Source organism: Triticum dicoccoides, chromosome 6A (genome assembly GCF_002162155.2).
Source record: "Triticum dicoccoides isolate Atlit2015 ecotype Zavitan chromosome 6A, WEW_v2.0, whole genome shotgun sequence".
Lineage (NCBI taxonomy): Eukaryota > Viridiplantae > Streptophyta > Magnoliopsida > Poales > Poaceae > Triticum > Triticum dicoccoides.
The window spans coordinates 180,889,508-180,906,315 of record NC_041390.1 but is presented as its reverse complement, the minus strand read 5'-3'; positions in this window follow the sequence as shown (position 1 = coordinate 180,906,315).

The window sequence follows — 16,808 nt, the reverse complement described above, 5'->3', positions numbered from 1 at the left end:
GGAACTCTCGATCTATTGTGCTCCCCAAAGTTTTTAGGGTATGTGGGTATATATGGGAGGAAGAAGTACGTCGGTGGACCTCTAGGCTGTCCACGAGGCAGGGGGTGCGCCCAGGGGGTGGGCGCGCCCCCCATCCTCGCGGGCAGCCCGGGACTCTCCTAGTCCAACTCCGATACTCCGTGGGCTTCTTCTGGTCCAAAAATAAGTTTCGTGAAGTTTCAGGTCATTTGGACTCCGTTTGATTTTCCTTTTCTGCGATACTCTAAAACAAGGAAAAAACAGAAACTGGCACTGGGCTCTGGGTTAATAGGTTAGTCCCAAAAATAATATAAAGTGTATAATAAAGCCCATAAACATCCAAAACAGATAATATAATAGCATGGAACAATAAAAAATTATAGATACGTTGGAGATATATCACCAAGTCGTCGGTGAAGCTCGATATGCACTGGTTCCTTCCCCATTAACGGGCCGCCAGTTTGGCCCATGGACTAGGCTAGCTAGGCTAGGACCCCTAGTCTAGGACACCGTTAGTAGCCCCGAACTTTTCTTCAAAGCCGAGGATGATAATCTTCTTCAGATATTTTCTTCGGCTGGATAATCTTCGGCTTAGCAGGCAGGTTCCACATCCCCGGCTACGTATCCACACAAAGCTTTGTCAGTCCCTAACCGGCTAGTTCCACCATTATGACAAGGGACAAAGCCAATCGAATACGTTACCCAAAACGCATTTTCATTTATCCGAAGTGTGTGGCTTGCTTAGTCTCAAAGACTAGCAGCGCAGGTGAGTTCGACAGTCAATTACTAACAACTTTACCGAAGTGTCACCACCTCTGGCATCATATATCAGTCATTACTTATTTGAATCACGGTTTGAGGCAACCCTCTTATTGACACGTCGATCAAAATAGAGATCGTGCCCTGCTTTTTAGGGGATATGATCAATCAATTGTTTGACCCCATGCGGCCATAACGACATGATCGTCCGAACTGTAGCATTTTTTACGGCGCAACGAGGGAACGCTTCGCCTTTTACTGACTTATAAAGAGCATGAGGGGACGAAGCCATACTCCCATGCTCTCCTTCTACTCCAGCACTCAAACCATCCAAGCTTCCACACCCCAATCCCCTTTCCAAGACTAAAGCTTTATCCAGTTCTCCGCTTCCCGCACCAATGGCTGATATGATCTGAAGGGGGGTGGGGGTGGGTGGCCTCCAAGGTCACCGATGCCACCATCTGTAGGATCGAAAGTAGGTCTAGAGGGGTGATTATACTACTTGACCAAATAAAAATATAACATTTTCCCATTAAGTGTTGGCAGATTTTAGCATCTTAGCACAAGTCAAGCAATCAACCTACACATGCAATTCTAAGAGTGTAGCAGCAGAAAGTAAAACATTGCATATGAAGCTAAAGGTAAGGGTTTGGAGAAGGCAAACGCAATGTAGACACGGAGATTTTTGGCGTGGTTCCAATAGGTGGTGCTATCGTACATCCACGTTGATGGAGACTTCAACCCACGAAGGGTAACAGTTGCGCGAGTCCATGGAGGGCTCCACCCACGAAGGGTCCACGAAGAAGCAACCTTGTCTATCCCACCATGGCCATCGCCCACGAAGGACACTACAAAAAAAGACAGATCTATGACATTTTGGGCCGAATGAATTTTTTTTGTCATGCTTATTACATTTCTATGACAATAATTGTGACAAAAGCATGTATCATCATAGATGTGGTGGGATTCTACTTCTATGACAAAAAATCATGACAAAAATGGGTTTTTCGTCCTGGGCGGGCCGGGGACGCACCTGAATGACATTCTTTGGGTCGTCCATGACAGAAAAATGATGGTAGATGCGAGGGCGAGGAAAAATCATGGTAGAAGCGAGGGCGAGGGAGTTCTCGGTTACGGTGGGTGGTCGGGGCCGAGCGATGCATAGAGGGATTGCGCGTTTCTCTCGTACATGTACGCGCGTAGGTGCAAGGCGTTGGGCTCGAACTGAACCCGAGCGAGGCCTTCGCTTACTGAACCCGAGCAATTGTACTGGCTACGCGTTACTGAACCCTATCGATCGATCGTTCCTTGGCTGTTAACTGAACCCGATCGAGCGATTCCTTCGCTACTGCTGCTAACTGACGCTGATCGAACCTGCTGCCTCTTAATGAACAGTGAGCGTTGTTGGAGGTTGGATGAACAGTTCCCGGTGGGGTTGGATGAACAGGACGCCGTGGTAGTAGGCCATTGCTGCTAGATGAACAGGACACCGAGGAGGCAGCCGCACCCCAGCCGGTTGGGGGTCGATGAACACCACCCCGTGGGGGCTCTATGAATAGCAGCCGGTGGAGACTGGATGAACAGTAGCCACGGATGAACAATAGCCCGTGGAGGCTGGAGAAGGTCAACGGCGGATGAACAATAGTCTGTGGAGGCTGGAGCGAGGCAGTAGACGGTGGATCAACAGGACCCTGTTTCAACCGTAGGCGCTCCAACAGCATGAGGGCCCCTCGCATCCTTCTCAAGCTAGACATCCCGCGCGCCTTTGACTCTGTCTCATAGCCATTCCTCCTGCAGCTCCTCGGCCACCTTGGCTTTGGCCAAGGTGGTGCGAGTGGATCTCCATCCTTCTCTCCATGGCGAAGACACGTATTCTCATCAATAGCAACCCCCCATCTGCCACGAGAAAGGCCTCCGGCAGGGCGACCCTGTCTCTCCCATGCTTTTCACCCTGGTCATCGACGCGCTCAACTCCCTCCTCCACCACGCCATCAGGACTGGAGTGTTGCACCGCCTCACTGAGCATCGGATGGCTTTGTGTATCTCCCTGTACGCCGATGATGTGGTTATCTTCTGCCACCCGGACCCTCACGAGCTTGAGGTTATCCGCGAGCTGCTTCGTGTCTTCGGGTCGCGACCGGGCTGCACACCAACTTTCAGAAATGCTCTGGCACCCCGATCCATTGCATGGCCGAGCAGACCTTGCTGATCGAGGGCACTCTGTCTTGCATCCCGCTTTCCTAACACGTACCTCGGCATCCCGCTTTCGTTCCGGAAAGTTTCCGCAGCGACACTTATGTCGTTGGTGGAGCGCATGTGTGCAAGCTACAAACTTGGAGGGCCTCCCTCCTCTCGCGAGGGGAGAGATTAGCTTTGGTGCGCCACGTGCTAGATGCCATGCCTAATCATCTACTTATGGCCATGGCGCTCCGGCCCACTATCATCAAGAAGATCAATAGAGTCATGCGCAACTTCCTTTGGCATGGCAAGGGTGATGCCTCTGGTGGGGGATGCCTAGTTAGCTGGAAAAAGGTTTGCCGCCCCCTTGAGCTTGGTGGGCTAGGTATTCGGGATCTGCAGCGCACCGATGTGGCCCTTCGCACCAGATGGTTGTGGCTGAAGGCCACTGATAGCTCCCGTCCCTGGCGACACCTTCACCTGCCATTCAATGCCGAGGTCCAGGCCATTTTCGATGCTTCCATATTCTGGATTCTAGGGGATGGGACCTCCTGCTTATTTTGGAAGGACAGTTGGATCTTGGGCCACTCGACCAGCGAGGTGGTGCCTATCGGTGTCAAAACAGGCAGATATCGGGTAGGGGGTCCCGAACTGTGCATCTAAGGTTGATGGTAATAGGAGACAGGGGGCACGATGTTTACCCAGGTTCGGGCCCTCTTGATGGAGGTAAAACCCTACGTCCTGCTTGATTAATCTTGATAAATATGGGTATTACAAGAGTTGATCTACCTCAAGATCGTAATGGCTAAAACCCTAGAAGTCTAGCCTATGTGATTATTATTGTCCCTATGGATTAAACCCTTCGGTTTATATAGACACCGGAGGGGACTAGGGTTGTACAAAGTCGGTTACAGAGAAAGGAAACTTCATATCCGGACGCCAGGCTTGCCATCCACGCCAAGGAGAGTCCCATCCGAACACGGGTGAGAGTCTTCGGTCTTGTAACTTCGTAGACCATCAGTCCGGCCCATGTCCAACAGGCCATACATGCGAGGACCCCTTAGTCCAGGACTCACTTAGTAGCCCCTGAACCAGGCTTCAATGACGAGGTGTCCGGCGTGTAGATTGTCTTCGCCATTGCAAGGCGGGTTCCTCCTCCGAATACTCCAAAATAGTTTTCGAACACAAAGAACGTGTCCTGCTCAACAAAACAAGTTCTGCACACCACCGCAGAGAGTATAATATTTCACGAGTCCAATCTGCTGACAACTTTTTGCAATGTGACACTGCATCACCACCCGATCATTATTTCGAACTATTTTTCGTCTTGCCGCTCCATATTTCGAGACACAGCTTTATTGGCACTTCTTGTCAAAGCAGAGATTGTGTCCCCCTATTGCGGGATTCTCATCAATACAAGTATGGGTAATCCAACCATGCCATCAGCACGACCCCTGGGGAATAGGCGAGTTTTATGGCGAGTGGGGAGGCACTTGATATTCGATGCCTTTATAAGGAGATAAGGATTCACATCTTTCACCCACGCCTTCTCTCTTCCCACCTACCCACTCTCGAGCTCCAGCGCCCAAGTTCTCATCCTTTCCGCCTCAAGAAAGCACCCCAACCATGTCCAGAGCACAGGGCAAGTGGATGGCCTCCACCGTCAAGGAGAAGGATATCGTCCAACTTCGGGAGGCCGAATATTTGGCCAAGGAAATCGCACATCGGCTTCCTGCTAAGGGACAGATCGTCCCCACTCCGGAGCCCCATGAGAGTGTCGTGTTCATCCCTCACTTCATCCGCGGGCTGGGATTTCCTCTCCCCCATTCATCCGTGGACTCATGTTCTACTACGGCCTGGATTTCCATGATCTGGCCCCCAATTCCTTCCTCACCATCTCGGCGTTCATCATCGTGTGTGAGGCCTTCCTCCACATCCCCCCACTTCGGACTGTGGTTAAGGACCTTCAATGTGAAGCCGAAGGTGGTGGGCGGCGAACACGCAGAATGTGGAGGCGCCATGGTGAGCACAATGTCCAATGTCCCGTGGCCCAAAGGCACCTTCGTGGAGACCGTCAAGGGGTGACAGAAGCTGTGGTTCTATGTCACTGAGCCCCGCGACGCTGCCTGGGCCACGGCTGCCGAATTCAAATATGGGGCCCCAATGCGGCTTACCTCCTGGCAAGAGAAGATGCTGGATTGGTCTTCTACGGACGAGCTGACAGCGCTCCAGACGCGCATCAGGAGCATGATAGACAAGAACGTCAAGCTCACCAATGTGATTCAGGTGATGCTAATTCGCCGGATCCTTCCATGCCAGATCCGGGCTTGCCATCTATGGGAGTTTGATCGGCTGAGCACAAGACCCTGCGACAATTCTTCGGAACTATGCACGAAGATATCTGGAAGGTGCTCTTCAAGGCCAACAAGACATGGCCGGAGACAACCGAGGACCGTGGGCACGATCTGGCCCATCCCGCCAGTTCGGTAAGTTTTCTGTGTTTCAAGGCGTATCCCTTTCTTGCTTTCTCAAGGAGGATGTACCAACTACCCTATTTGCCTTTTCAGGGTTGGACAAAGGAGGAGCGGATTCGGTGTTCGGCTCCGCTGCCCAAGGAACCAGCCATCTCGTTTTTGATGAAGATGTTGGTTCCGGCGCACTACGTGGCGCTGGAGAAGAAGGCCAAGGGGACCAGAGGAGGCCTCCGTCCCGAGGGTACTTCCGACATGGCGTCCGAAGACGCTGAAACTCACTCCGCCTCCGAAGACAACGAGGAGGAGGAAGGGGAGGAAGAAAGAAACTTCCCCCTCCCTGAGGGGGGAAAGAAGAGGGTGACCTCCACAGATCTGTAAGCGGAGGCGTCCAAGAAGGGAAAGGCTTCCCTCGCGGATAGCTCCGAGTGGGACGTCGATAGCAGCCCAGAACAGCGCCGTCGGGATAAGCCCCTGGCCGAATCATGAGTATCCAAAGACCCTGACGCATTCATATATTCGCTTCTTTACTTCATAATTTTAACATGTCAAATCATGTACCTGTAGTCCGGCTTGTTCCACCCTTGAGCGATCCTTGTCTTCGGGAACTTGCTGGACCCGAAGGTGATGGATAGCGGGTCCCTTCCAACGGCCTCCTCTCCAAAGGCCATGGACGACACCGAGGTGTTGTCCTGAAGGACCCCCGGCTAGGGAGAGACGCAGGAGGCTGTTAAGATGGTGCCAGAGAGCGAGACCTCGGCCGTCGGACACATGGGGGAGCAGATCCCCATGGAGACTGGCGATGGGGGGCATGTCCAATTCGGCCCCCAGCCGAATACGGTCCCGGAGATCTATACGGCTTCAGAATCCAACAAGCAGCCTCCTTCATTGGAAGGAGGTGTGCCCATTCCGCCGGTGACCTCTGTCCAACTAGAGGCGCCAGATACTCTACTAGAAGCGCCGTGAAGCGCTTCCATCATTGAGGAACACTGCGCCCTCGTGGGTGCGGTGATTGAGATCCAGTCTGCGAAGAGCGGACTAACCGAAGCCTGCACAAGCCTTCTAACAGGCTTTGAGGTAAGCGCTGCATTTATGTGAAAAGAAAGTTACAGTATAGAAAGTAGCCCCTAAGACTCTGTTCGGGGTTCGGAAAGAAAAGCCGAACAGAGGATCAAGTAGGTTTTCGGAGGAGACTAACCATCTGTTTCTATGTGAATAAGCAGGCATCACTGCTAGCCGCAACTTCTCATGCTGCCGAAGTCTCCGGACTGAAGCAGAGGTTGGAGCAGACTGAGGAAGAGCTCGGTCGTGCAAAAAAGCAGCTGGAGGATAATCAAGGTATTCAACCATTTTATGCATCTCCAGAAAGTATGAATGTTTTTGCGCTGACCACGGTGCCGTAATATTTTCGTAAGGGGCGGCGACCGAGGTGGAGGCCCTCGAGAATGCACTGGCAGAGGCCAAGGAGAGAGCAGCAAAGGAACAAGCTGCTCGTGAAAAATACGAGGCCAGGGTTAGCGAGGTCCGGCAGGAGATCCAGGATGCTGTGCAAAAATGCGAGTCCTTGGAGCGCCAGAATGCGGACCAAGAGTCCAAACTCGCTAAGGCCCGCCAAAGCGCGCAAGAGGCCTGGACCGAAGCCCAAGGCGCCCTCCGGGAGATCCAAGAGGCCAAGAAGATCGCGGCGGGTAAGGCTTTTATTATGCAAAGCAAGTACGTGAGCAAGAGGTATCTCTTACTGACCCGGATTTGGAGTTCTCCAGGGGCATTTGCGGATTTGCCGCATAGTGTTTCCGACACTGAGGAATTCTTCCGGGCCGAAGAGGGAAGGTCAACGGAGAAGCTGTTCTGGTCGCAATACCTTGCACCAGAACATCCGGTGTCCTTTAGAGACCAGCTAAAATAGTTGGTCGAGCTACATAGGGTGGCCGAACTAGCCATGAAGGATTTAATAATCCGGCTGTGGCCTGCAGAAGCTATACCCGGCAGCTACTTCGGCCTCGTGAAGCGGCTGGTCAATGCCTGCCCTCGGCTTGACGCCATCAAGCGGTCGGTCTGTATAGAAGGTGCGCGGATGGCCTTCACCCGTGTCAAGATACAATGGGCGAAGATGGACGCCATCAAGCTCGCGACTGAAGGACCGCCTGCGGGCAAGGAGCACCGCAAGCCCGAGCGGTATTTTGAAGATGTTCTGAAGGGATCCCGTGTCGTGGTGGAGCAATGTACTAAGGAAATTATTTTTGAATGAATACATTCATGTAATCCCATCCTGTCTGATGAAAACAAGGCTTGATATGTAATAGATTGCTTTGTTGTTTGTTTATTTAAAGTTTTAACTGTTGTGCGGCCATTTTATCAAGTCTGATAGTTGGCCAGTCGTCGGCTTCAGCCCCGAAGTAGGTAGTATGGGGGTGTTTGGGATGAATCTAAACACTCTTTATCCAAGAGTTTGGTCCTTAAAGGAGGTGTTTAGCACAACGAACTAGGCAATCGGATTTATTACCCTCACTTAGCCATAGGAGTTTGACAATGAAAATGTAGGCACAACCCCTAGTATCCAGACTAGGGTGCTGTAAACACCTAACCAGATAAGAACCGATTCATTGCATAATGCGGGAAAAAACCGCTAAAGATTTGAAACCTCCGAAGAGCTGACCGGCTCACGCCGCATCGTGGCTATCAGTTTTCGGCTTTCTCTACTGAGGTGCTCATCCGGGTAAACCAGGACACAATCGCAGTAGTTCTCCCTTTACTACCCTAGCCGATATAGCGGAACGTAAGATAGTAAGCACAGGAGCCGGGCAACCCAACTATTGACCAAAGACATGATTCAGAGCCAATGCATATAGTGCTAAATTCGGGGTGCTGAACTATACTGTAAAAGTGTTCGGACTTGTTGCCGTAGTGTGGGGCAGAATAAAGCCCCTGGCGAATTACGGCGTACCAAGGTGTACGGATGCGAATTAAAATAGCGAAATAAAAAATAAAGAAGAAGCTAGTGCTACATATGTTGGGCCGCAAACTGTTTCCATTATAATTTTAATTAATACGTCAAAGCGTACTTGGACAAAAAGTGCGATAAGCAACAATGGCTATTTAACATGCCAAGACCAAGGGGGAGCTGCGTACGGGTCCTGAAAACAGGTAGAATGATCGCCTAGAAGGACATCTAGAGATTCCCCCATACGTCTGTGCTACTTGTCACCTTGGTGTGTCCGTCCTTCGAAAGGACCAATTTATCGGGCCGTCAAGAGGGGCTTGTTCCCTGTGAAAAGAAACCTTGAAAAAAGGATTAAAGGAAAAGTAAGCGTCTGTGTGTCCCGAGAAGGTCGAGCCGTATTGTGGATCACAGTATGGTTATGCCTCCGTCTCTGCCCATGTTATTTTTAGTGCATAGTTATGTATGTGCGGTACATATGCCGCCAATTGGTCGGGACTGAGACGAAGGTCGAATTTCTAATCGAGCTCCTGACGAGCTGGACTGTCCTACTGAAGAGTAGTCCGGACTTGTTTGACAGTGTTCGGGAGCATGGCCGCCGAATTAAGGATCTGCTTCTGAAGGCCGCTCTGTACCGCTGCTGCCAGGGCAGCGGTGTGCTCCTCGGTATGGAGGGAGTTCTCCATGTTTCCATTGACTATTATGACACCGCATGGTCCGGGCATCTTGAGCTTGAGATAAGCATAGTGCGACACCGCGTTGAATCGGGTAAACGCGGTTCATCCAAGAAGTGCGTGATAGCCGCTGCGGAAGGGGACGATATCGAAGATTAACTCTTTGCTTCGGAAGTTGTCCAGAGATCCGAAGACGACCTCCAATGTGATAGAGCCCGAGCAGCGGGCCTCTACACCTGGTATAACTCCTTTAAAGGTAGTTTTGGTGGGCTTGATCCTTGATGGATCGATGCCCATTTTGCACACTGTATCCTGATAGAGCAGGTTTAGGCTGCTACCGCCGTCCATGAGGACTCGTGTGAGGTGGAATCCATCAATTATTGGGTCGAGGACCAGTGTGGCTAAACTGCCATGACGGATACTGGTCGGATGGTCCCTGCGATCAAAGGTGATTGGGCATGACGACCATGGGTTGAATTTTGGGGCGACTGGCTCTATTGCATAGACGTCCTTGAGCGCATGCTTGCGCTCCCTCTTGGGGATATGGGTAGCGTATATCATGTTCACCATTTTGACTTGAGGGGGAACTTCTTGTGTCCCCCTATGTTCGGTGGATGGGGCTCTTCGTCGTCATACTCTTTGCGACCCCTTCTCCTTGTCTTCGGCATTTAACTTGCCGGCCTGTTTGAAGACCCAACAACTCCGGTGAGTATGATTGGTTGGTTTATCAGGGGTGCCGTGGATCTGACATGGATGATCGAGTATGCGGTCCAGGCTGGAAGGGCCTTGATTATTCCTTTTGTATGGCTTCTTCCGCTGTCCGAACTTGGAGCCACTGAATCCGGCATTGACCGCCGTGTCCTCGGTATTATCACCGTTGCTTCGACGCTTGTGCCTATTGCGTCGGAGCATGCCGTTGCTATTTCTAGCTTCCGAAGTGCCAGGTTTGCTTGCATTGTTATTGCTACGGGCTAGCCATGGACTTTGACTTTTCTTGGCCGAGGTGTCGGCCGAGCCATTCGTCCCGGATTCTATGTTTAAAGGCCGCTAGGGCTTCGGCATCCGGTCAGTCAACGATCTGGTTCTTTTTAGTTAGGAACCTAGTCCAGAATTTCCTGGCCGACCCTCCGGGCAGTTGAATTATGTGACTTAAGTCGTCGGCATCCGGAGGTCGAGCATATGTACCTTGGAAGTTGTCAACGAAGGCTTCCTCCAAGTCCTCCCAACTGCCAATGGAATTTTTGGGCAGGCTGTTCAGCCAGTGCCGGGCTGGCCCTTTGAGTTTTAGGGGGAGGTATTTGATGGTATGAAGATCATTGCCGCGGGCCATGTGAATATGGAGAATGAAGTCTTCAATCCATACCGTGGGGTCTATGGTTCCATCATATGATTCAATAGTCACGGGTTTGAACCCTTCTGGGAATTCATGTTCCATGACTTCATCAGTGAAGCAGAGAGGGTGTGCGACGCCTCTATGTCGGGCCAGTTCGTGACGTAGTTCGGATAGACTCCGTCTGCGGTTTTCAGCTCAGACGTAATTGTGCTTGCCATGTTCGTCTTGATAGCCGTCGTCGCGCGTCGAGGCACGCCCCCATGATCCGTAGATCGATCCGGCCGGACCTGTTTTATTCTTCAGGCCCTGACGGAGATCATACGTGTATCCGGGAGTAGTTTTGTCTCTGCCTTTACGGCGAGGTAGGGCGGGCTGGTGTTTCGGCTTGTGTTGCCGCTTTGTCCCGGCCACGTGGTGGTCGGCCAGCCGCATTGTGAGCTGATGGCATGGGCTCCAATGCCTCGTCATCGAATTGAGGTAGTAATTTACGCTTCGGGTAACTTTTGAGTGGTCGCTTGAGGCCGTATTCCTCGGCTTCCAGGACATTAGTCCATCTATCATTGAGCAGATCTTGATCAGCTTGAAGCTGTTGCTGCTTCTTTTTCAGGCTCCTTGCAGTGGGTATCAGCCAGTGCTTGAAGCGCTCCTACTCAAGAAGCTCCTCAGGCACGATGAAATCCTCGGTGCCGAGGCTCACCTCATCCTCGGAGAGTGGAAGGTAATTACTGTCCCCCGAGTCTTCGTGTACGGCCTGTTCATCAGGGCTGACTCGCCCATCTTCCCGCTTGTCCTGTTCGGAAGTTAGCTGAACGGGGTCTTCATTGTCTCCGACATCGTTTAGAGTATTGTTTTCTCCTGTGCCGCTGTTACTGTATTTTTCACGGCGTGATTTAGAGCGGTGCCTCTATCGTTGGTGCTTTGGCTGTATCTCAGGAGGTTTGTCTTCCACTGGGTCTTCTTTGTCGTCGCCGTTGATTTCTTTGGGTGTGTCCAGCATGTACACGTCGTAGGAGGAGGTGGCCGTCCAGCGCCCGGTAAATGGCGGGTTTTGGGATTGCTCCTCTTCGGCATCATCGTCCATACCGTCGATGTCTCTGGAGTCGTAGTCGAGCATGTCGGTTAGATCTTCAACAGTGGCAATTAAGTGGGAGGTGGGTGGGAAGCGAAATTCCCCGTCATCAGCCCCTAGTTCAAACTGAATATAATTCGGCTGTGAGTCCACTGCCAAAGAGAGGGTTTTTAATGAGTTTAGCACATCGCCTAAAGGTGAGTGCCGGAAGATGTTCGCAGAACTAAATTCGACGACCGGCGCCTGGTAAGGCTCGTCGGACGCGGATGCATGAAGTTCGGAACCAGTGACCGGAGATGAGTCCGGGGCTCCGGTGACGCAGACCTCGCTCGAAGTTGGGTTTGTGTGCGGCTCCAACGCCGCTGAGTCTATGGCTTCCATGGCGGGGTTAAGCTTCCCATCTTCGGATGGCACAAGCTGCTCCGAATCCAGGGCCAGAGTGCTTACAGGCGCAATCTCCTGTGTATGGTCCGATGACAGATTTAGGTCATGTTCATCGTGGTGGCAGGGAGCGGCTGCCATGGGCTCAAATCGGTCGAAGATCAAGTCTCTGCGGATATCAGCAATGTAGTTCAAGCTTCCAAACCTGACCCGCCGGCCGGGGGCGTAGCTGTCGATCTGCTCTAGATGGCCAAGCGAGTTGGCCCGCAGCGCGAAGCCGCCGAATACGAAGATCTGGCCAGGGAGAAAAACATCCCCCCTAGCAGCGTAGTTGTAGATGATGGATGGGGCCATCAAACCTTCGGATGACGGCACAACGGAACTCTCAATGAAAGCACCAATGTTGGTGTCAAAATCGGCGGATCTCGAGTAGGGGGTCCCGAACTGTGCGTCTAAGGTTGATGGTAACAGGAGACAGGGGACACGATGTTTACCCAGGTTCGGGCCCTCTTGATGGAGGTAAAACCCTACGTCCTACTTGATTAATCTTGATGAATATGGGTATTATAAGAGTTGATCTACATCGAGATCGTAATGGCTAAAACCCTAGAAGTCTAGCCTATGTGATTATTATTGTTCCTATCGACTAAACCCTCTGGTTTATATAGACACCGGAGGGGACTAGGGTTGTACAAAGTCGGTCACAGAGAAAGCAATCTTCATATCCGAACGCAAGGCTTGCCATCCACGCCAAGGAGAGTCCCATCCGGACACGGGTGAGAGTTTTCGGTCTTGTAACTTCATAGCCCATCAGTCCGGCCCATGTCCAACAGGCCGGACGCCCGAGGACCCCTTAGTCCAGGACTCCCTCAGTGCCTTCCATGCTTGCCTTGGTCTCCAAGCACCGAAGACGGACGATGGCCGTTGCCCAAGGCCTCCACAATAGGGCCTGGGTTGGAGATATCCATGGCGCCTTGGATCCAGCTGCGATGGTACAATACGTGGAGCTTTGGCGCAACCTACAACTTGTCACCTGATGTCTACTACACAACCTTCTTCTTGTAGACGTTGTTGGGCCTCCAAGTGCAGAGGTTTGTAGGGCAGTAGCAAATTTCCCTCAAGTGGATGACCTAATGTTTATCAATCCGTGGGAGGCGTAGGATGAAGATGGTCTCTCTCAAACAACCCTGCAACCAAATAACAAAGAGTCTCTTGTGTCCCCAACACACCTGATACAATGGTAAATTGTATAGGTGCACTAGTTCAGCGAAGAGATGGTGATACAAGTGCAATATGGATGGTAGATAACGGTTTTTTGTAATCTGAAAATATAAAAACAGCAAGGTAGCAAGGGGTAAAAGTGAGCGTAAACGGTATTGCAATGCTAGGAAACAAGGCCTAGGGTTCATACTTTCACTAGTGCAAGTTCTCTCAACAATAATAACATAATTGAATTATATAACTATCCCTCAACATGCAACAAAGAGTCACTCCAAAGTCACTAATAGCTGAGAACAAACATAGAGATTATTGTAAGGTACGAAACCACCTCAAAGTTATTCTTTCTGATCGATCTATTCAAGATTCTGTAGTAAAATAACACGAGGCTATTCTTTTCGTTTGATGTACCCTAGAGTTCATACTAGAATAACACCTTAAGACGCAAATGAACCAAAACCCTAATGTCACCTAGATACTCCAATGTCACCTCAAGTATTCGTGGGTATGATTATACGATATACATCACACAATCTCAGATTCATCTATTCAACCAACACAAAGAACTTCAAAGAGTGCCCCAAAGTTTCTACCGAAGAGTCAAGACGAAAACGTGTGCCAACCCCTATGCATAAGTTCACGTGGTCACGGAACTCGCAACACTACAAAAAAATACACTTCCATGATGATACGTGTTTGTCACAGTAGGTCGCATTTTCTGTCATGCATGTACATCCATGACGATTTTATGACAGAATCAAGATAGTCATACCTGTCCCGTCGTAGAAGTGTTCCATGACATTACCAAAATTATCATCATGGAAATGTCCACTTCCATGACGATAAATCGCGTGTCACAGAAGTGCTTTCGTCAAGGGTGACCGACACATGGCATCCACCGTAACGGAACGCTGTTAAGCTATCGGGTCGGGTTTTGGATCCGATAACCCGTTAACAGCCCCGACCAATGGGGATTTTCCACGTGTAAAATCATCATTGGCTGGAGGAGACACGTGTTAGGTCCGCATTGGCACCAATGTCACTCATCCAATGGGCGAGACGCGCCTATGATATGTTGACATGTGGACCGGCCCATCAAGTTTAAATGGGCCGGCCCAACTGAAGGCCCACAAGATTTTGTGTACCATAATGGGCCGGCCCAGCTAAAGGCCCATGAGATTTTGCAGACCATAATGGGCTGGCCCATCTAAAGGCCCACAAGATTTTGCGGGCCATAATGGGCCGGCCCAGGTAAAGTCCCACAAGATTTTTGTGTGCCATAATGGGTCGGCCTAGGTAAAGGCCCGCAAGATTCTTGCGGATCATAATGGGCCGGCCCAGCTAAAGGACCACGAGATTTCACCGACATTAATGGGCCGGCCCAGCTATAGGCCCACAAGATTTTGAGGACACTAGTAGGCCGGCCCATTAACTGGCTGCCATGTTTTGGGCCAAATGCTGACCCATATTTGATCCGGTCCATTAATGGCCTGCCATGCTCCGGGCCTAATAGTGGCCCATATGAGATCCAGCCCGTTAAGAGCGTACCACATTCTGGGCCAAATTACGGCCCAGATCAGGTCCGTCCCTTTAAGAGGCTTTGGGCTCAATTATGGCCCATATCAGATTCGGCCCGTCAACTGGACACTATGCTTTTGGGCCCACTTGCTAAAGGCCCACTTAGTAATTCGACCTGATATTAGTTTTGGCCTGTTAAGGGCCCGTTTAACATTTCGGCCCTATATTAATTTCGGCCTGTTAAAAGCCCATCATATAGTTGGGCCTAACTACGGCTCGGTTTGCATCCGGCCTGCTCGCAGCCGATATCTAATTGGGCCAAACAAGGACCGAGACAATTTTGGCCTGTTAAAAGCCCGTGATTTGATTCGCACAATCATCGGCCGGGGTTCTTTTTGGGCTGCTGCCGGCCCGTGAGCTGTTTGGCACATTTCAGGCCCAACCTACATCGTGATTGCATGACGGCCCGATTATGTACCGTAATTTTACGGTTTGGCCGGTTTACTGCAAAGACAGGATATATATAAAGTAAAATAACTGCAGCATCGTGAATAAGAAAAGACCTGGACTATACAATAAAGAAATTACGACATATTACATCCACTGGGCATCAAAGTTCGCCACTATGATAATAAAGCACAAGTAGACAACAGATTACATACACTGGGCATCAAAGATCCCCGCCAGTGCAACACGCCGACAAAATAATATACAAAACCGACAACACTTCCATAGAGTTCAAGAAAGGTTAGCCCTGCTGGGGAGCTGCAGCGCAAGCAGCTGAGCAATATGATGAGACTGCGCTTGTTCAACACTTATATCTTCCTTATTCTGAAAGATAAACAAGCAGACAGATGACAGGTTTTGCACATAAAAGTATCAGTGCTGACAATTCATCACATTTCTTACTGACAAATAAAGTGACACAGTTTAAAATTGCATTAACACAATATGGTATTGTTCAGGTCAAGACATGGAAGGAAATGACATTGTGAAGTAGTTGGCAGCTTCACGACACCACTGGATTACAGATCAAGAACTCATAAGTATCAACGGTTAGTGTGCTATCAATTTATACCATTTCAGATTGGCAAATAAAGAGACAGTTTGAATAATAGTAGAATGATATGACATTGTTCATAGTTAAGACATTGCAGAATATGACATTGTGCTGTAGTGGGTAGGTTCACCACACCACTGGATTACAGATGAAGAACAGAAGCATACATGCAGTGCAAAATAAGATCACTTGCTCTGTATAGTTTAATTTACATGGTATGAAGAAGGAACTTGGTTGTACAACTGAAAACTTAAATTGAGAAAGGACAAACTTTCGTTTATGAACTACATAATAAACTTTAAACAAGCAATTTGATGCAAACACCAAAAATAAACAGCTGTTGTAGTTATGTCTAACCAAATATATACAACAAAGTTTGAAGGCTTGAGATGGACAAACTTACATTATTGGTGAAGACACGCTCTACAAAGGCCTTGTCCATGCTGATGGGGGGCGGCAATTCAAGAAGTTTACCACAGAATCTTCTTCAAAAGCATTGCCTTTATTCTACATTTTGTTAAGAGTAAATATAGATGTGATAATATACGAAAAAATGGAGAATATTTAAGATAAGATGAAGAGTGATGCTACATAACCAAGTAGCTATAAATGTAAGTGCAGCGATACACGCAAAAGGTACAGCCAAGAGCAATGCACAACTAAACTTCTTCAGTACCAACCTTATGGTAAGAGTAAATATAGATCTGATGTGTAGAAAATGGAGGGCAAAGGAAAATAAGCTGCAGAGTGATGGTACATGAACAACTATCTGTCATTATAAGTACACTGATAAAGGACAACATGTACTTACAAGAACAATGCAGAGCTAAAAAAACATTGGCATTGGATATATTCTACACTAATGTAACCATTCATACATATCAGATAATTTGGAGCGAACAATTGATAAGCAAGCTATCATGCATACTCCTGTCACATAATGAACCAGGTATGTATGCAAGTACAATGATATAGGACAATATGTACTAACAAGAGCAAAGCAGCGGGTAGCATATTTGTGATATCATGTCGTTCTTGTCAAACCGGAATTCTTCTTCGAGCAGATTTCCTACAAAAAAGATCCGTAAGGCACATGCGGAAAAGTAGAAGTTCAAATTGTCATGTGATTTCATAGACAGTACCTCATCCTAGGAACGAGACCAGTGCATAACAAGGTTTTTCCATTCAATG